Source organism: Vulpes lagopus, chromosome 3 (genome assembly GCF_018345385.1).
Source record: "Vulpes lagopus strain Blue_001 chromosome 3, ASM1834538v1, whole genome shotgun sequence".
In the NCBI taxonomy this organism is placed as follows: domain Eukaryota; kingdom Metazoa; phylum Chordata; class Mammalia; order Carnivora; family Canidae; genus Vulpes; species Vulpes lagopus.
Window position 1 is genome coordinate 60,051,655 of NC_054826.1, and position 22,161 is coordinate 60,073,815.

The window sequence follows — 22,161 nt, forward strand, 5'->3', positions numbered from 1 at the left end:
TCTTTCTTGTTTACCACATCTGGGTCTGGAAAAATACCAGCCAGATGTTCAGAAAGCAGTTTTCTTCATTCCTTGCAGACTAAAACAACGTACTGTGGTCAAATGTGAGTGAGTGTGTGTGTGTGTGTGTGTTTAAAAGCTGATGCTGTTGGTCACGTTCATGTTGCAAAGATATTCTGTCCTATATGATCATGCTAAGGGCCATAAACAGAGGCCAAGGTGGTAAAGGACGGAAGATGAGATGATCTCACCACCCAAAACTTTGTTTTTCCTTCTTACCCTTCACTCCTCCCACTCAGCCTTCTCTATTTCGATCCCCCTATATTTTCTGGGGCTCTCTCTCCAAGCTGCGTTAAAGAAACAGATGACTTGGGTTTCAGTCTCAGCTCAGCCGTCGAGGAGCTGGGTGACCCTGGGCAAGTAGCTTAACTGCTCTCAGACTCTGCTTCATTTCCAAGATGCAAGCAAATGCTTCCCGCTGCCCTGGCGTTCCAGGTCATTCACTCAAAGGGGAATATCCCTGGAAGGTCTACCCAGTAGAGGATCCACACGTTGACTCAGACATTCAGCAGTTATTAAACACTTCCTTGTGCTGGGTCCTATGCCAAGATGAAAAGGACAGCACCCATGCCGCTGTGATCCTGAGAAAAATTGTCCATCGCTTTTCCAGAAATGAGGGCTTGCTGGGAAATCCTTCCTCTGCCTAAGACCTTGAAGTAGTTCTCTATTGCCCTTGGGGCCAAGTCCCTGAGGCCGGGAGAAGTGGGCAGGGCCATGGACCAGGAGGTCACCTGCTCCATCTCCCGGTCCGCTGCGCGGCAGGTGTCCCCTCACCCACATTATTGTCTGTGCGCTTCCACCTCCGCTGCGCACTGTGCTTCATTGGACTTTTGGGTTCATATTTATATGGGCTGTTCCCTCTGCAGAGCACCTCATCTCTCATCCCACACCTGCTCATCCTCAAATCACAGCAAATGTGTCCGCTCACATGTCAGCCGCTCTGGCAGGCTTTCCCCTCTCTTGAGCGGAAGCCCCTGACTGCAGAAGCCTTATTTGTCTAGAAGCCTCTATTTACCCATTGTGCCTGGCATGTGGTGCATCCTATTGTGGAATGACACCTGCTGGTTGATGGGAAGGTCCCCTGGTATAACCTTGCAGGGCTCCGTCTTGGAGAAAGACTTTCAATGCAGGCCCTGGGGCAGGAAGGGCCATGTGGCTAGGTGCCCGGGGTTGGGGAGAGACACACCTCCTTGGCTCAGAGTGGGGCCTGCATCACCTGCCTGAGCACAATCCTTGAACTTGGGCTGAACCCTGCTCAGGAGCATCATCCTGGGAAAAGAAACTGCATTTGCATCGATTCTCTGAGCAGCCTTTCTCTTTAGGGCCATACATTGTTCCTCCGACGCGGGGCCCAGGGAGCAGTGCATCCCCCCCAGTGCCCCCCTGCTCTCTATGTAAATATAGGCTCCTTGAAGGATATTTATTGGCCTGCAGGAAAGATGCGGGGGAATTTTGCTCTCTAGGTGAGTGATAAAAAAGAGCAGCGAGCGGATATGTTCGCCAGCTTATTTACCACAAATCTCTTATTTATGGTCCCATAACCTCCTGATGGCCTGGGACTCTCCCCCACCTGGTTTTCTTCCCAGACAGAGAAAGTGCTGAGCTGAGGTCTATTTGTCCAAGGTTCCTCTCTGCTTCTAGTTTCAACAGCTGGAACCAGACCAATTGATCTCCCTGTGACTGTGGGGAGGGCGGTGAGGCCTGCGGGATGACTCCCTTGTTGCAAAGCATGCCTGGCTCACGATGGCCTTGCCTGTGGCCACTGGGGTTCAGCCTGTGTTACCACTCGGTGGGCATTCGCTGAAAATCCATCGTGGGCAGCACAGCAGATGACTCCAGGAGTCATGGAAAGAAAAGGAAGGTTCTATGTCCCTCCCTTGGGCCTCTTTCTCCAGTCTTGTCACAGATAAGGGGCGGCTCCCGGCCAATCACTGAGACCGGTGCTTTGCATGTTTTAGAGTCCGTTGATCCTCTTACCAGTCCTATGCAGATACAACACGTCCCCCACCTAAACTCACCAGAGCCTCCCAGGGCCACTCTTGCACCATCCCTCAGTGGAATTTCTCCATCACCCAGACCCCAAACTAGATGTCCTCCCAGAATCTCTGCACAATGGGTCACCATAAAGGGCTGCCGAGCTCTGTTGGTGATGCCCCCTCCCACTTGGGCGGCCATCCCTGTGGGGCACTAGTCTCCTAGCCTCGGGTGCTCAGTGCCTGGTTCGGCCCCCACTTTGGGTCCCTGAGCAGTCTTTCCAAAGCATTCACTGACCAGGTCACTCCCTTGCTGAAATCCCTAAATGAGTCCCTGTTACCCCAGGACAACATCCAAACTCTTGAGTAAGTCAGAGCAAGTTTCTGAAAGATGGTGTCATCTTTCACCAGTTCCTGAGCTCCGGGCCCACTGGATCAGTGCTGGTTCTCTGTGCCTTACGCTTGCCACTTCTGTTCTCTTCATGTGCTGTGCTTTCCTCTAAAAATTGCCTCCTCTCTGCAGCCTAGCTTCCTTCTACTAAGACTTCCAGATGCCTTTCCAATGTCATGTCATCAAAAGCCTTCCCAGACCACCTTCCTACAGGTAGTAAAGTGTTGTGTGAGCTTCCTAAGGGCCGTGGTGATGAAGCATCACAACCAAGTGGCTTAAAAGAACAGAAACGTACTCTTTCATGGTTCTGGAAGTCAGAAGTGTAAAATCTGGGTGTGGACGGGGTGCGTCCTTCTGGAGGCTCTGAGGCAGAATCCATCCCAGGCCTCTGTCCAGGTTTCCTGTCGCCATCAGCCATCCATGGTATTCCTTGCACACATATTCCCCCAAAACTGAGAAAGATGCCTTCTGGGCCCTCACTGCACTTGGATTAGAGTTTGTGGCCTGGGTTCCAGGGTAGATGTGCCCTCTCCTGTAGGCAGAGACTTTCACCTCCATGTCCCCAACATCTGGCTCCAAGCTGGGCCCATAGACACACATAAATAATGAGGGTAAATAGACAAAATGGGTGCTATCTCCCCATTGTATTGACAAGAGGAATAGAGAGGTATATGAGGGAAATAAGAAGGGCTTGGGGCCAAAGAACAAATTACAGTAGAGTCTACATCACCAGGACCTTGGTCTGGGGCTCTTTCCTTGGCATCAACAACTCTGCCCCCACTGAGGCCAGAATTACCCTCAGAAAATCCTTCCTCCCTATTGCTTAGGGTACAAAAAGGATCTCCATGTTCCCATGTTGTCAACAGGCTTCCTCCCATCTCCCTGCCACTTTGACCTTCTCCTCTTCCCACTCCACCGCCCCACTCCTCCCAAGTCAGAAACACATGCTTTGTTTGACCTTGGCTTGTTTTGTGAAGGAAGGTGACTCTCCAAATGGTGGATCTCTCAGAGATCTCATGACCCCCGGTGCTCCAGAGTCCTATGGGAACATTTTCTAGGGTCCAGGCTGTGCCAAGGCCAGCAAGCTAGGAGGCCTGCATCACAGGAGGCTTGAGTATCTGCTGGATATAGTTCCTAGAGGGACAGGAGACCCCACAGGAGCTGAATCTCCACCGTGTGACCCTAGATCCCAAAGAGAACAGTGTTTGTCACTGCATGTGAACTCTGAGGGCAGGGAGGATAGCTGCCTTTCACAATAAGGAGTCCAGGGTGCAGAGATACAAGTGAGGATGCAGAGGCAGATTAGACTCCAAGGGCACCCACTCAAAGGGCCCTGTCAGACAACCCCACTCCTGCCTCCCACCTTAACCTGTCCACGACCTTCTCCCCAGAAGTCTCTTCAATGAGAAAGATGCAGGTCTATTTGAGAGGCACCTGGCTAGGCTGTTGGCTCAGACCTCACCCCCAAAAAGAAGAGTTGTCCCCCAAGTACACATACTCTAGCTTTCCTTGGTGACCCATTATGGTTCAAGAGGTCTCCCGATTGCATTATAAAAGTTACCCGTGGGACAAGGAAAGCCTGTCCCTCTCCAGCATCCCCACCCCACCCCAACCCCACCCCAGGGTGTTCTCTGGCTTGCTGGAAACTTTCTGCACCAAGGGCTTCCTTTTTGCTTGATCTCCCTGAAGGTAGGTCAGCATAAAAGCCACAGAGAAGTGTCCAGAGCAGCTTCATTCTATCTCTGACTGGCTGCATGCCCCTGGGGAGACCAGTCAGCCTCTTGCAACAGTTTCCTTAATGAGTGAAAACAGGATAATAGTACCTACTTCACAATTGCATTATGAAAAGTAAATGAAATAATGTAAAAAAAAAAACCCTAAAAATAAATAAATAAATAAATAAATAAATAAGAATAATGTATGTACATGTGTGGGTCCCACTGTGTGCCCAGTGACAAGAGAAGCTTGTCAGCACTCAGCACACATTATCTCGGGCACTCTTCCAGCAACTCTGGAGGTGCTTTCCCATTTTACAAGGGCTCAAACAGAGGCACAGAGAGGTTCAATATTTGCCCTTAAGCAGAAAGGCAGGAACCGTAACGTATCCTGCCTCCTTGCCTACTGTGCATCCTTTTCTTTTAACCAGGTGCCTTGCACTGTCCTGGGTGAGCACAAACCACTCATCTGGTGCACAGTTTGGGTCAAGCACAAAGGATGCAAAGATGAATAGGACATGGCTGCATATTCCCCTCACGGTCAGGGGGCCGGGCACAAATGGGTAATGACGATGTGGTGCGCGTGCATGTGTGTGTGTATATGTGAGACAGAGAGAGAGAGCAGCGTGCACAGAACAGGGAGGACTATCTCACAGTTGGGGGGTTGTATTTGGGGGCGAGGTGGGTAATGGCTGATCTGAGAGGGAAGAATCAGATCAGAGCAGGGAAAGGTGAGCCAGTAGACAGGCTTGGGGGGGAAAGGTAGGATATTCCAGGCAGAGGAGCCTGAGTAAGCAAAGGAGCTGAGCCATTACAGAGACCGCTGAGTGCACAGAATGACAAGAGGAGCTAGGTGTGCCCGGAATACTGAGTACCAGGCTGAGCCAGGGCGCTGCAGGCGGGGGTGCAGGCCCAGGCCACGGAGGCCTGCAGGACGGGCCTGGCAGCGTGAACCACGTGCTGCGTGCAAGACGCAACCGCAGAAAAGTTGTAAGTAGGAAGGCGTAGTGTCAAAGTGGCATCTCCAGAGGCTGCTTCTGACATTTTTGTGTGGATCAGGGAACAGCCTGGGTCAGGGAGACCCGCCGGAAGATGGGAGGTGAGGGCCTGCATGAGAAACGTAGGAGCAGAGATGGCAATGGAGGAGCAGACGTGGGAATCAGTACAGAGGTAAAAATGGCAGGAACTACTGGACTAGATGCAGGAAGGGCCGGGAGGGGCTCAACTTACGATAGCTTCTAGGCTCCTGGCTAGGGGTCCTAGCAGAACCTTCAGGAGCTGGGCCCAGGGAGAGTTGCTGATCTGGGCAATGAGGTGATGATGTGTTTCTGACCCACTGATGCTGGAGGCCCGAGGGCCGCCGCAGGTTGGGGATGTCCAGTAGGGCTAGTTCTGTGGCCAACTGCCCAGGAGAGAGGAGTTGTGGGCCGAAGGCTCGCCAGCTTGTAGATGGGGGGAGACACACTGGGAGTGGTGTAGAGCGGCAGGCAAGCCGAAGGAAAGACCCTTGGAGGAAGGCTAGCTCCTAAGGCGGAGGCCATGGAAAGAGAAGCAGGCAGGGAGCTGCACCAGTCAAGAGAGGTGAGGAAGGAGACACGGTCAACGGGTCGAGTTCTGTGGAGTCCTTGCTAGGTGCCCACCAGACTTGGCACTGTGGGAGGGCTCTGGACTGTGGCTGAGAAGGGATTTACTGGGGGTTGGGAGTGGATATCAGAGCAGAGGAGAAAAATGGGTACAGGAATTGGGGAAATGGAGAGCCACTTTGCAAGTTCTTTTATGTCTTTCGGGGGAGAGAGAAAAGATAGGACCATCTGAAGAGTAACATGAGGTCAAGGAGGGGTGGTTATTCTCAGGAAGGAACAAACCTAAGCATGTTCATTGGGTTTAGGGAAGACACCCACATGAGATATGTAAGATGGGCAAGAAATAATTAATGAGTCAAGGCCTGGAGGAAACCAAGGGGCCGGGCTCCACGGGGAAGACAGAAATATGGCTTTTCCTCTCACAGAGCACCTCCGTGGAGACGCCCGGCTGGCTGTTCTTATCAAGCTGAAATGCCTGTCGCTCCCTCCTTGCTTTAATTTCCTTTGATCACTTTTGCCATTTGCCATTACTCTGATATTTGTTTGATTGTGGCTTCCTTCCCACCCCACTTGCCCCCACCCCACTCCACCCTGGCCACCAGACCCACACAACCTGAGGATGTTGTCCATCTTGTTCATAGCTGTACCCCCAGCCCATGGAACCATCTCTGGCACATAGTAGGAGCTCAATTAATGTCTGCTGTTGAATGGACATATTGACGCATAGAGCCATCCCACACACAACTGACTCTAAATGCATCTAGAATTCAACTGGTGAAGAGAGTGTGAGAATGACCATACTGGGCAGAGGACTCACAAGGGCAAAAAGCCGCAGGGGAACTGGTGAGCATGGCCTATTTGGGGAAAAGCAAGAGGTCCAGTCTTAGTTCATTTCTTTTTTCCTCCTCCAGATTTGCAGAGCACATATGACGTGCCAGCAACTAGGGATGCAAAGAGGACCAACCTAGACTCTCCCTCCATAAGGAGCTTACAATCCAGTGGGCAACAGGAGAGGGGACCATCAAATATATGATGTATATTTTATGGGTCATGCATTTGGCTAAAGACATTGAGCGAAGCCAAATGTCAAAGACCTTGAACGCTAGGCGAGGGACTTTGAGTTTTCTCTTGCAGACCACAGAGAGCCATTGATGGTTTATGGCAGGGAGACACCACAGTCATCCCTGCATGTCAGAGGAACTCTAGTAGCAGGATGGGCCTTGAATGAAAGAGCGCAAAGGAGCAACTCCCTACCAGATGTGCCAGAGCTGCATAGGCCATCCAGTCCCAACCCCTCCTCAGGGACACCACCCCTTGGGAGCACCCATCGTGGGAGGACTCAGGCCATGCAGATCGGCAAATGCTACAAATTAGAGCTTTCCTGTCCAAGAGGTCTGGTTCACCCCACAGCCCTGGTGGGCTGTTGTCTCACAATGGAAGGTGGACACCCAGTAAAATGCAGGACCCAAGGAGGAGCCGGGGTGTTCCCTTTAGGCCTGCAGGACTTGATCAACTCTTCCCTAAAGCTTTATCTCGGCTCCGGTCTTTTTTCTTCAGAAGCAGACTACGTGTTGTCTTCCCAACTTGGCCCACCCGTCTGGTCCTGTCCTCCGGGTGGGACTGACAAAACCAAGACAGACGGAGCTGGAGGAAGGGCCTCGGCAAGCCCTGAGCTGGGCTCTGTTTTCTCTTGTTTTGTATTGTTTTTGCAGCTTACAGATCCCTGGATCCTGGGGGCGGGCCACGGAGCAGCGAGGGAACAAAATGTTTCATCTTTGTGTAGTGTTTTTGGCCAAATCGCCTGACCCAGAAGCAAGAGAACTGGGGAGGGATAAAGCCACCAAGCCAGACCACCTCCGCCAGCCTCCCCCAGCTCCAGTTCCTGCGTGCGCGGAAAGGGGGAGCCTGCAAACCACACACCTCCAACCGGGGAGGAGTGTCCTCAGGAAAATGGGCTCAGAGACAGATTATCTGGCTGCGCCCTCCTCCTGTGTCTACCCACCTCCCCACCCCGGGGGTGCAGCTGCTTTGTTTCCAGGTAAAACACGACTGTGTCTCTCCAGGGTGGCAGGAAGAGGGGACAGATTTGCAGTGATTCCTCAGAGCTGCTGACTTCTGAGGTGAGCTACAGCCTCGAGTGCAAACAGGCTTGGTGTTTGAATTACCTCAGTTGGAGGAAGTGTTGACCATGAGCAGTAGTTCCGGCAGCGTTCACGTGTTGCAATGCCTGGGCAAAAAGCACCTGTTCCTGTACAAGCGTGCATGAGTGTGCACGCACACACACACATATACGCCATCAATAAAAGAACCTTGTCCAGGTGCCTACATCAAAAAAGGCGCTTCCTGCTTTCACATACCTCCTCCCTCCTCACCTTTTATCCTTTTTCGCTCTCCCTACCTCGTGTCTTTGCTTCAAACTCCTCCTCTGTGTGTCCCCTCTCCCCACTGGCTGCCCCACGTCACCTCCTTTCCTTCCTCTCTCCCTTCTGACTCCTTTTTCTTGTCTTCCCTCTCTCTCCTTTCCCCTTCTCTTTCACCCAGGGGTCCCTCCCACTCAAGGTCAACAGGTACCTCGGCGGAGATCTTCACTCCCAAGAGCTCACTTGGCTTCGCTTGGGATCCTTTCAGAAACCCTGGCCTGGAGAAAGGCCTGCACTCAAGCCACCCCGTTCCCTTTGCTGTGTCGGAGACCCAGCCCCCCAAGCCCCCCCACCTCGCTGCCTGCTGGCCCTGGCCACAGAGGGACTCCGAGGGGCAGGAAAGGAACGCCTCCCAGGACCGGCCTCTGCTCAGCAACAGGCCTGACATCTCCCCAGACGTACCTCTGGGCGTCTGGGGAAGAAGCTCTGAAGTTAAAAACCAACAGTGAACCTGGGGATTTGCTCACACTCCTCTATTTTCTTGACTGTTTGGCTCTTGTTAAGGGAGGCTTCTGAACGTAGACGGAGAACTTTCTTGTTCCCTCTTAAATATGCCCAATTTCACACACTGTCCTGTCGCTGTCCATCCAGCTGGCTCACCACTGACAAGGAGTAAATGACATTGCATCCTGGCCTGTGTCTTAGCACACAGGTATTTTTTGCAGGAAGTATTAGGGAACCTGCTGTAATTTGTCTAGCATTGGCAATCTCGCGTATTTGGCATCTTCAGCAGATTTTTAATTTATCTAAAGCAGAGACTGGGCCGTTTCAGGTACAGCCATCTGCTCAATGCAGACACGGCATTTTGTCTCACCTGTGTCCCGCCCCATCTCCGGTCCTCAGTTTCCCCAACCGTGCCACAAGAACGGACTAGAGTCTCCAAGGGCACTTCTAGTGCTAAGCTTTGCTGTTGTTCAGACTTGCTCTATACTTGCCAAGACCTTAATTGCATAAAAATGCTGAGCAAAGTCTGGTTTTTGTTGGGGCCTTTGCTTGCAGAGCTGTCTTCCAAATCAAGACCTTCCCCGTGCTCCTTAATAAGCCCATACCTTAAAGAAAAATGGAAATTAAAATATTGAACCTCTGGGTGCACTCTGCTGCCCGTAATGAAATGTGCATGGAGGACATGCATCCGGTTCAAGGACTTTATACAAAGTTATAATAACTTAACAGTAATAAGCTAATAGTCAAATGGAATTAATAATAGGAATGTGGCCATTTAGGCTGTAAGATGGCCCTGTGTCGCGGAATCTCTGCAGCTAAACCCTCCTGAGTTTCTATAAGCTAATAGCAATTAGCTCCTGAGTTAATGGCAGCTGCGGTCATAATGAGATTGGAATTGATCATTTAGAAGCGGGCTCCCATAAGCTGGTCTTACAAGGCATTTCAGCTGTAAAGCACTGCCTTGACCCCTTCTTCTCATACCTTTCAGCATGACCCCCTCTTCTTCAAGGCTTTCTGGACCCAGGGCACTCCTTTCCCCAGGCAGTACACAGCTCTCCAGGGGTCCAGGAGTAAAGCGTCAAGACGGGTTGTGCATCCTACAGACCAAGGATTCTGAGGTTGCAAAACCAGAGACTCCTCTCAGATCTTGCTCACAAGCCCTTCTCCTGGCAGGTTATGCCCTCTTAGCCTCAGACTCCATTCCTGGCTCCACCACCTGTTCTAATCGGGCCAGTGGATTTACGTCTCTTGAGACTCGGTTTCCTCAACTATAAAACGGGAGGCGTATTATCCACCTCATGGGTTCCCAGCAATGATGCAATAAGGAAATCTGTAAAAGAGGCCTTTCATAAAGAGATGCTCAATAAATGCCTTCTTACCTGTATTGGTTAGCTTTTGCTGTGTAACAAAACATCCCCAAAATTAACAGCTTAAAAAACCAATTATTTTATTTCGTTCCTTGTTATATGGGTATTCTGTGTGTATTTTCTGATCTGGGCTGCTTTAGCTGATCTCTGCTGAGCTTTCCCTTATATCTGTGGTCAGTCAATGGACTGGCTGGTGGCTGGATGGTCTAGGGATCCCTCACACACGTGTGGTTGCAAGCTGTCAGCGTGGATCAGAGGGGCGATTAGGCCACACAAATCACATCCTCCAACAGAGTAGCCTGGGCTTATTCACATGGTGGTTTTAGGGATCCAGACACAGAAAGAGAAGGCAAGTCCCAGTGTGCAAGTACTTTACCAGTCTCTGCTTATGTCACATTTACTATTGTCCCATTGGCCAAAGAAGTCACATGACTGACCGTAGATGCACTCCACTTCTCTGTGCAAAGTCACACTGCCAAAGGCATGCATTCCGAGATGGAAGGAATCTGTGGATATGTTTCCAATCAACCACACCCTATTTTCTTTCATTAGTTTTATTTATCTACATACTGTGTCTACATCTACAGAGTAGGTGTTTAGAAAGCACTTATTGAATAAGCAAATGAGTGAATGAAGGAAGGAAGGAAATTAGTCCTCTGAAAGTAAAACAGGCGCCAAAACATGACACGACTTGCCCAAGACATCACTGCAATTTGGTAGCAGCAGCACGACTCAGACCTATCTCGTGACCTCCAGTCAGATCAATATATCCTCTTATATAGGTGAAGGAATCGATTAAAATAAGACGTACGACCATGCTCTATAAACATAAATTGCTTTAACTCTTCAAGTTGTTTAAGGTAAGTTCCTTTCCTGAGCATCCGTTTTCCTCCTACAGGTTCCCCTTATTCACGATTTCACTGTCTGCTGTTGTTCTTACCCAAGGTCGACCACACTCAGGAAGTGGATGACCCTCCTTCTGACCTATCATCAGAAGGTCAGTAGCGGCCTAATGCTAGGCGCCACGTGCCTAAGTCATTCATCTCACTTCACGCCTCATGGAGGCACGTTATCATCTCACACCATCACTGGAAGAAGAAGGAAGGGTGAGTACTGTACAATAAGATATTTTGAAAGAAAGAAACCACATTCACAAAACTTCCATTATGGTCATTGTTATCATTGTTCTCTGTTCTTATTAGTCATTAGTGCTCATCTCTCACTGTGCCTAATTCATAAGTTAAACTTTATCCTAGGTGTACATGTATAGAAAAAAGGTAGTGTAGACAGGGTTCAGTATTATCCGTGGTTTCGGGCATCCACTGGGGCTCTCCCAACCTATCCCCTGCAGATAAGGGGGGGCACTACTGTACATTCACAGGCACAGGGCTGGTACCAGTGACCCTCCTACTCCATCATCTGGGATGATTTGGAAGATGTTGTGGTCCAGAAGCAGTTCTCCACCTAATGCGTCTCTAAGGAGAGAAGAGAGAGGAGAAGCAGGGGCAGTGAAGCTCCCTCTGTCCTTCTGTCTTCGATGTTGCTGGAAATTCAGTACTTAAGTTAACACGTAGATACTCCTTGAGCCAGCTCTGTAGAGTCTGGACAGAAGGTCATCCCATTACTCAGGAATCAATTCCAAAGCTGTTTCCCTTTCTTATTTAAAGAACACAAACCATTTTCTCCTGAGGATAAAAATCAATACTTGAGTTAAAATTGGGCCTCATACCATCCTCATCAGAGGCCCCAAACAAATTTTATGACCAGGGGGACTGTGGGGAAATTGAGGCAGATGCTACCTCTACCTTCCCCATTTTAAGTCAATGAAGGCTGCAGAGAGAAGTTAGAAGAATAAATCTCCCTTATCTCTGAGTTTATTTGCGGGTATTTTCTCTTGCGCCCCATACATCATAGGATATTTGACCTGGGGGAGCCTCTGGGCCCATCTGTCTTGATGACACCCCACCTCCTGCCATGTCTGGTGTAGTCTGAGCCATGCTGCACTAATAATCCCACGCGCTCAGTGGCCTACAGCAACAAAGCCTCATTTCTTATTCACATTATATGTGTTTTAAGATCAGCTGCAGCTATGTTCCAGGCCGCCTTCCTTCCAGTACCAGGCTATGAGAGCACTCTATCTGGAGCATCGTTAGCCTCATGTCTAAGGGAAAACAGTAGAACTCAATAGCTCTTAACACTTCTGTTCAGAAGTGGTACACTTCACTTCTGCTCACATTTCATTGGCTAAATCGAATCTAATGGCTCAGTCTAATGGGCAGGGAGGAATAATCTTCCACGGAAAAGACCAGCAAATATTTTAAACAATAATATAATCTAATACATATGGCCTCTTCATGGGTCTGCTTGGTGCTGGTGTTCAGACAAGGGTATGGGTTTTCCAGGGCTGGGCTGGCGTGGAGGGAGAATGAGACCCAGGAGTACCGTCGGGGAGGTGGGAGGCCCACTGGCTTTTGCTCCGTCTACTTCAGTCTCCAGCAGAGGAAATTTTAACAGACACTTCCATGAACTCCACAAATTTCCAGACATTTCTTCTTGAAGCGGCCCCAGGAACTGCTGGAGGAAAGCCAGCTGCCTGGGCTGTCTGGCCCCTTTCTGAAGGATAAAATGTCCCCCTCCTCCAAAGGTCACACAGGGCAGGAGGCTGAGTACTGTTCAGAAAAGGTATGATAGGGTCACATTCCATGAAGGGCCATGGGTCATCTCACATCCCCCTGAGAGTCGACTCTGAGCCCCAGAGAGCCTTAAACTAGAGGGCAGTTCCTTGACTATTAGCTCAGCTTCTTCACCTTATCAGCCATGTGGCTTTTGACAGCCAGTTACCTTCTCTGTGTTTCACTGTTTTCATCAAGAAGATGAGGATAATAGCACAAACGTGCCCTCATTTGCTAAGAAGTAGTGCCTTTCTATGGGGAAGAGTAAAAAGCAGCTTGCCTTATGCTCCCTAGAAGTGTGATGAGACAGGCATCTCGCGTCTCCTGTCACCACCTGCCTCGTGAGGGCTCAGAGAGAGGGGAAGGCTTCACCTCCCAGATCTGTAAAGGTGGTCATGGGGCACAGATTGCTGGTACCTGCCCCTCAGGAAGGCAGAGATTCTAGCTCACATGAGGAACACTCTCCAACAGGGCCAGAGCCATGGGGAGATGGAATGGGTACACAGGGGAGAAATAATTGCCCATCCTAAGGAGTGTGCAAGTGAGGCTTCATGTCCACTGCCCAAGGATGTTCTAAGCGATGGTGTGCGTCCAATGGATGGTGAGACTGAATGCCTGGAGATCACAGACTGTCAGCATTGAATGATATCTGTCCAACTTGGGGGGGCATGGTAATATGACCTCATGGATGAGACCATAAAAGACCCCATAGTGTTCGGTGTAGCACATGCTCTTGCCTGACCTCACGTTGGTCCTTTTGAGACTCCTTCCATCCTGACCTTTCCTACAAGGCTTATGTTGTGATTTATACCCCACCCCCTTAGCATTTCTTATAGGACTCATGGAAATAAGACATCGGCTCTCTGGCTGGTGTTCTTCTGCCCCCAAGGGCCAGGACATGCTTCTTGATCTCCACCTGGGCACAGTGAGAAATCCTCAGGAAGCACTGTGTCCCCTGATGGCTGGGGACCAGGGGAGCACTGGTGTGCAAGGCACTGGACTGCCCCCAAGGGGAAGAACAGTGGCAACAGAGGGAGTGGGGAGGGATAAGGGGATGGTTTTGGGCAATGGATGGTGTCATCAGCCCTGGATGTGCTAAGCTCATAGAGGGGCTTGGGGTTGTGGTTTTATGATGATGACTTTCTTGGGCGTGGGGCAATGTGGTTCTCTCCCCTCACCCTACATTATCATCATCTTCTTTCTTACCACTGAAAATGGCTTTGGTATTTCCCATGGGCTGTCGAGTTCACATGCCTCTGAAATTCTCCTGAGGGTCCTGTAAGGCAGCTAGGGTCGAGAGCACAATTCTCTTCTGGTCAAGAAGATAGCTGTGCATCAAGGGTGTAAGGTGTGAGATTTGCCTGCCCAGATCCTGGCCTGGTGCCAAACCTTGAGCACACTGCACCCTGGGAAGCTGGCCACCACCTGGGGGAGCATGGGCGGCCCTTCCCTCCCCTACCAGAGGTGAGAGCCATTGAGGCTAGAGAGAGTCTAGGGTGCTGCCCTGCTGTGTGACCATGGGTGAGGCCCTCAGTCACTGCCTGCTGCCTGCTGCTGTCAAACAGCATGACCTGCTATGTCCCAGAAGAAGAAGAATGACTGACTACACCTTGTGCCAAAGCACACACTAACACGCTATTGATGTTGTCATTGTGCATGCTTATCATGCACTGCATCCCGTATCTCAGGGCTCGGTGGTCAGAACACCCTCCCTTGGCCACCCTGATAGGGACCCAGCTCAGTTCTGGATCTACACTTTGGACCAGCCTCTGGCCTCCATGGGCAATATGGCAGTGTCTCTCCATGGGCGAGCCCTTACCCCAGCCCTGGGGTCCAGGCTGTGCTGAGCCTAAGCGGCGCATACAGCCAGGCACTGGAGTAGGTGTGCCACCATATATTCTCTCCTGGCCCCACAGTACTCCTGAGAAGAGCATTTTCCCTCCATTTCACAGATGAGGAAGCTGAGACTCAGACAAGTAACTTGCTCAGGGTCACCGAGAGATCAGCAAAGGATGCCCCTGCCAATGATGAGGGGTTCAGGTCTCCTAGCCCAGCAGGCATCCAGCCTGTCCCTCCATAGAACATACAGGGGAACACTGTAGACACTCAGATGCCTGGACCCCAGTACCGACCTACCCACCAGGTGGCTCTGGGGGTCAGACCTGCTACCCATTCTGAAGAGTTCCCCAAGCCATCTCAGTGCACCTGAGATCCGGGAACGACCACACCACATGCCCCCTGCCAGTCTGGCCTGGCCTGGTCCACTGGGGATGGACAACAAGCCCATAACATGCCCCCTTCCAAGTTCAGGGAAAGAGAATAAGTCCCTAAGCAATACCTGTCTTGTGCTGAGGGAGACGGAGAAAAGCAAGGCTTTGCTACACTCTAGCATCTAATGTGCTTTGTGAACTTAAGCAACTTGCTTCTCTTCTCTGGGCCTTTGTTTCCTCACCTACAAAATTAGGGTTTGAAGAGCTATGGGCTAGAGTTCCCTTAGTTTGAAATATTGGGACATAGTCCCCAGGACTCCAGTCCCGGAAGGAGGTGACTCAGTAGCCAGGGAATAGAGTCACTGAGGATAAATTAATGGTGCCCCTTTGGGGTCTCCACTCGCTCTGAGCCTCCCCCTTTGTAAAAATGGCTTCTATTTTCAACAACCCTCAGGCATGTGTTAAGCATTTTATATAGCTGGCTGCATTTACTCTTCAACCACGGTGTGGGAAAGGTATTACTCCCCCACGTGACAGCTGAGAAAACTGAGGCTCAGCAAGGTGAAGCGACTTGCCCAAGGTCACACGGCTGGGAAAGGGCAGAGCTAGGCGGGGCAGTGCTGGGCGGTGTGGCCTTTTTGTCCCAGCTCATTATTGGCAGGTCCTCCCTGAGGTTGTGCATAGCTGAGCTACCTCTCTCTTCCTTTCTTCTGAGCCTGCCATGAATCAGGAGAGACAGAGGAACAGAATAAACAGAGACGGATCGGAGCAGAGGGTTTCCAGTGGAATCATTTTGCAAAGCTGCCGTTTTCTGCAAGCTGCCCCTCTTAGGAGCTTCAAAGAGAAACCTGCTTCCAAGCAGGATCATTTGCCTGAGCCAAAAGCCATTTATCTGGAATATTAATATGCCAGCAGCTGCCTGTGACTCTGCCTGCCGCTGATCACACACTCCTAGCGATGATCCCTCCTGGGAATGTTCCGGGAGGCTCCAGGAAGCTAATGGGCCCCCTGTGACACATTCTAGTTACCTTTTGTTTGGCTTTCCCAGAGCATCCTGCAGATTGCCAGCCAAGCGTGCCTCAGACCTTAGACAGGGGCCTCTCGGGTAAGATGGGGCCACGGACAGCTGGGCCACACCCATCCACCACAGGGGACTCATCCTCCTTCCTCAGATGCTCAGAAAAGAAAAATATGAAGACCCTCAAGATCCAACCCACACACAACTAGTACCAGCAGGGGTCATGCTGGGGACTCAGCCACATCTTGATAAAGGACATTAAACTTAGAAGAGGAGACTCAAATTCCAGGAGTATCTCAGCCACCCCAGTGCTGTACAACCTTGAGCCCAAACAGGCCTCCGTGGACCTCAATCTTCTCTCAATAAGCCAAGTTTGTTGGACTTGATTCTCTTCGAGGGTCCTCCAGATGGAACATACAACAGCAATGCAGTAGGAGCTCAGGCAGAGAGTTTGAAGCCTTGGGTTCAAATCCTAACTCTGCCGCACACAGGATAATCTTTGTCAGTTTGCTGATGTTCCTATGGCAGCAGATTTGTTGTGACACAAATTTAAATTAGATTACTGCTGCGGGGGCCTCATCTGTGGAGTCAAAGGACAGGTACTGAATCTAGGATTTCATTTGCTACCTGAAGTCCATGCAGAACATCCAGCTGGAAGTGATTCTACTTCCTTCAAGCTCCTCATTTCATAGAACTAGTGGTTCATAATTAATCGCCATGAACAATACGAAAAAGATGTTCCTCGGAATGTCGCAGCACAGAGCATCTCCTTGTGTGGCAATGTCTTCTGTAAGGTCAGGGATCAGATATCACAATGTTATGACACCAGTGCATCCTCTCCTGCCAAACCTTAGTCCAGCCATGTCACATCATAGGTTTCAGTATCTATTGCCCTACTTTGCCCTTTTAGTGGAAATTTAGAGAACGACTCCATAATGAGAATAATAATTACTTGCTGGTAATTAACACATCGCAGTTACTGTTCCAGGTGCTTCATATATTTTAATTCACTTAATGCTTATGATAACCTCATGAGATGGGTACTATTTCACAGAGAGAGTTTTAAAAACTCACCCAAGATCACTAAGATATTGAAGATCAGAGGTGGAATTTAAACCCAGATCAGGTGGTTTGAGTTTGTGTCTTACCCATTAGGTTCTCAAACTTAACCCTGCATCAGAACCACCCGGTGGATAGCTAAAATGCAAAGTGCTAGACCCTAGCTCTGGAGTATCTGGTTCACTAGGACTGGGTTGGGCCTAAGAATGTACATTTCCCAAAAGTTCTCAGGTGATCCCAGTCTGGAGACCACGCTCTGAGAGCTATTATTGCTTTAGGCCATATTGCCTTAGAGTTAAAGGGAAACTGAACTCCTCAAGAACCTCAAGGTCTCTTGAGAATCCTGGATTCCAGTCTGTCCCAAAGTATTATCCACAGGAAATACTCCCTGATTGGCATTATATGATAGAAGGGGGATGAGGTCCACAGTCAAGTGTGTCTGAGAAAATTGGGTTTGATAGATTCAAACAGGTTTCTTTACTGGTTTTCCGCTTTGTGTTTGTTTATTCAAATGTACTCTGACATAGTTAAGCACCTTTTCTAAACTGAGATTAAAAATTAATCTCAGTATCCTTTTTTCACAAAGTGACTCATGGGAAAAGTAATCCCTAGAGCACCCTTGGGGAAAGGGTGGCCCAGGCCAATGCTCTCCATCCCAGTGTGGGGAGGCCATAAAGGCCTTTAGTGGGCGACCTAGAGTTCACACTGACTCTTTTGAGTTTACTAGAACAGACTTCCAGGTAGACTCCAAGAAGTAGATCAGAACCTATATGGGTTGCACAAAATAAAGACTCTACCCCTCTTCTCCAGCCCAATGGATCACACATTACACCTTCTACAAATCCCTAAAGGAAATATTGTAACTGCAGTAGAATTCAGGCAAGACAGTAGGGATATTAAGGAGCAGCCCCATCCCAACTTCCAACTACTCTAAGTACGTATGTCTTTAGGACCCTCAGTGGGTACACCAGTACTATCTCTATGAAAGGGAAAGACTAGTGTTTTACTCAAGCCACCAGGGAAAAAAGATGAATTCTATCTCACATGTTTCCAACAAGCATTCATGCTGTTCCAGATGCTGGAAGAACAAGGAAGAGTTAAGTATGATCATTGTCCTCAAGGTCCTCACAGTGTGGTGGGGGAGGCCACCTAAAGCCAAAATAACCTATGTCAAGGTAGGATGTGATCAAAGACAATGAGTATTTGGAGGATGGAGGAGTCACCTCTCACCAGGGATCAAGGAATTGTCAAGAGACAGATGCTATTCTGAGAAGGACCTCCCTCCACTTCTAATCTAACCACAGTTCCTTCTCTGGAGGTCATGAGTGCTGGGGTCAGTCAGCAGCAGGATCTGCCAATTGTGAGCAAATCCCACAGTCTGACAGAGAGTACAGAATTTCATTTCCTCTCTGGTCCCAGCAAGAGTTAGGGTCTCAGCAGCCCAAGAAGAAGATTAAAACAATGAACGATCCAGGAGAAACCAGACTCAACTTCTGGAGAAACCAGAAGAAAGACCTCATAGGCCAGGCTATGTTCCTGAGAGTGCCTACTGATCTTCCCAGGAACCTGAACAGGTGAGTTGAGCAGCTGGGCTCGGTCCTCATCATCCCTGTAGCCAAGGAGATAATGGGAAGATGAAGAAGCTTCCTCTGGATACCTTAACATGGTATCACAATGTGGCAGCTGCAGTCATCTGAAGATTTGACCAGAATGGACTGGGGACTTGTTTCCAAAATGACTCACTCCTGTGGCTGATGGTAGGAGGCCTCCACTTCTCACCATGCAGATGTCTCCACAAGGCTGCTCAAGTGCTCTTGACTATGGCAACTTGCTTCTTCCATAGCTAGTGATCCAAAAAAGACAGCAAGAAGGAAGCCACAGTGCTTCTAATGGCCTGGTCTCAGAAGCCACATGCTGTTGCTTCTACATTCTACTTGTTGGAAACATGTCTTCAGCCACACACAGGGGAGGGAACGAAGCTCTACCTCATGAAGGGAGGAGTATTAAAGAATTTTTGGACTTATTTTAAAACCACCACACCATCTAAGGACAATAATAAAGGAAGGATACAGACCATAAAATTGAATCAGAACAGAGACTGTGGAAGATGGGGGGGGGGGGGGGGGGAGGAGAGAGAGAGAGAGAGAAACAGCAGTGAGTAATTAACCTATATATAGTTAAACTTAAATGGATAATTATAGAGTTTCTTGGAATGTGTAATGAAAGTGCTAAATAATGATCTTAAAATAGAAATGACACAATATTATAGGAAAACCTAATAACGGTCTGGAACTAATTATAATAAAACTATCTTGGGAAAAAGTGGGATTTGGGTGGGGGGCAAAGGGAGAGAAAGTACAAGTAAAAGGGTTCTAAAAGTCTCATCTAGAGGAAGAGTGGGGAATTAAAAGAATTTTAAAGGCCATACAACATTGAAGTCTCATCTAGAGGAAGAGTGGGGAATTAAAAGAATTTTAAAGGCCATACAACATTGAAGTGAGGGGGGAGCACTAGGGAAAATATTTAGCATTTTGTTTTCATAGGATAGAGAAGCATGTATTTAATTAAGAGTGTGGGAAAACAGAAGGAAAACATTAGTGGAATTTAAAAATCGAGTCAAAATTACAAATACAAGAAGAAAGAAGAATGACGAATCCCCAAAACTGCAAAATATAAGAAAAAAGAAAAGAAGAAACAAAACTAAATAGTAAACACAAAGCCAACTGAAAGAATAAAATTGTGTAAAAATGTTGCTATACTAAAAGTGAATGGACTAAATTTTCCTATTAAAAGATAGGGACTTTCCAATTGTTTTTATTTTTAATCAACAGAAGAAAATAAAAGCGATCTATGAAAAGACTATGATAGGAAGACCAAATAAAGGTAAATATGAAGGAAAACAGGAGAAAGGTGGAGGGGAGAGTCTCGATGACACATGTGAGACTTGAAATCCTGTCACTCCTTCTGTCAGTACTGTCCCTTCAGTGGTTCCTTGCCCCATGGCTGCCATTAGTGTCAAAAGTGAACAGGTAACTGGGAAGGAATTGTAACTATTTAAACCGAATGCTCACAGTTGTTAAAAAATACCCCAAAAATCAGTACCACAAAAGAGATGTAGAGAAGTGCTTATTTCATTTCTTTCAATCACAGCTTTAGAGAGCCTGGTGAATATTCTCTTTGAGCTTCACTGCTGTGTAACTTGCTGAGATTGAGTGCTTGTTGTACCTCTTAAAAAGGAGGTAGTCCAACTGTGAGCCTCCTCTGGACACCAGAGAGCGGTCATGAAATTCATCTTATCTTATCTCTTTTCCTACATCCCGACAGTGAAGGGGGTGGTGATTGTTTGCAGGCATGTGACTTGCTGGCATTGGATATCATGACAGGTGCCAGGTCAGATCTCAAGCACTATGAGCTTGAGAAATAAACTCCTGGGGTTGAGCATTGTTTCATTTCCAATTTTTCTAGCTCATCAAAAGGAATGGGCAGTTCAATATCACAAAATATAGTTATTCAGTCACAGGTATCTGTTTTGTATCTGCCATGTTCTGGGCTCAGCACCAGGCCCTGTGGACACAGACATCAACAAAGCAGAGAAAGCCCCTTCCTTTGTGAAGTTTATAGTATAACGGGGGCAACAGGCAATAAATAATAATAAAATAATATAATAATGAAATACTGGTAACTACCAGTCAGTTGTCAGTGCTATAAAAAGAAATAAAGCAGGACAAGAGGCCAGGAATTATGTGTTTTTTAAAACCCATCAAACCAAATAAATAAATAAATAAAACCCATCAAACCATCAGCTCATTAAGGAGAGAGTTGATGGTTGGTTCACCTCTGTGCCTATAGAGCCTCAGCCCAGACACAGATGATAGGTAATAATTGTACAGAACAGCAGACGCAGATAGAGAGCAAAGATAGTTGTAGATGTGCACTCATTCTTTATGTGGCAGATACCAGGTAAAGGGAATCAATAAAGGTGTTGAACTGATGTGATCAGATTAGTCTTTTCAGGAGGTTTGATTCACCCTTGGTGTATAGGATGAGTGATAGTTGGAGGAATGGGGAGTGGTGGGGGGGGAGTCCACATCAGAACTGGGGACACCAGCCTTCTCGAGCAGTTATATTTCTATACGTATCTGCATGGATATATAATGTGATCTCTATGTTGTCTCTCCTATGTGTGTGTATGTATATGTGTGTGTACATGGACAGAGGATGTTTGTGGGTTTTTTTTAAAAGATTTTATTTATTTATTTATTTATTTATTTATTTATTTATTTATTTATTTATGAAAGACACAGAGAGGCCGAGACAAAGGCAGAGGGAGAAGCAGGCTCCCTGCAGGGAGCTTGATGCGGGACTCGATTCCAGGACCCTGGCATCATGACCTGAGCCCCAGGCAGGTGCTCAACTACTGAACCACCCAGGTGCCCCTAGAATGTGTGTGTTTAAAAAGTCCGTGACCTTTGCCATAGTCAGTCACTTCCTTTAAATATATCCTGAAGAAACCATCAGAAACAGGCAGGCGTTGAAGGCAGAAAGATATTTATTAAAATATTATTCATGATAGCAAAGTTAGATGCAAACTAAATATTCCAGTATAGATTACCTCAATAAAGAAAAGCCGCACCCGTGGCTTAGAATATATACACTAATAAAATGGTGATGTCAAATACTATTTAATAAAGCGCTTGCCATATATTACTGCTAATTATACAGCTCCATGCATTGACAAAAGACTGAAAAGAAAACCATCCAGTTGCTGGCGGTGGTTATCACGAGGTGATGTGATTATAATTCATGTTTTATTATTTTTTTTCTTGTCTCTTTTTACATTTTCCAAGTTCCCGGTGATGAGCTTGCATTGTTTTCTTTTGTAGTGAAGTAGCGGGGGTGGGAAAAAGTTATTTTTAAGAAGAGAAAAAGCAACATTTTATTTTTAAGAAGATATTCTTTTTTGAAACAAATAACAGCACGCAGCCCGGCCCCGGGATCTTGACACCAAGGGGAAGGAGACTTTCCTGAGCTACAGGCCAAGGCACCTGAAAACCCCGGTGGGCTCCAGAGGTCCACACATGCCGGGGCAGGTGGCCTGGCATGTGGAACCTCCGGCCCTGCTCCCCAAGGGGCCAGCTGCTGGGCTTCCAGGAGGGGAGCTGCCTGCAGGACCCAGGAGCAGCCTTGGGGAGCTGGGAGGCAGGGCCCCAATCTCTGTGTGGGCGTCCACCTCCACCTGTCTCCCTCTG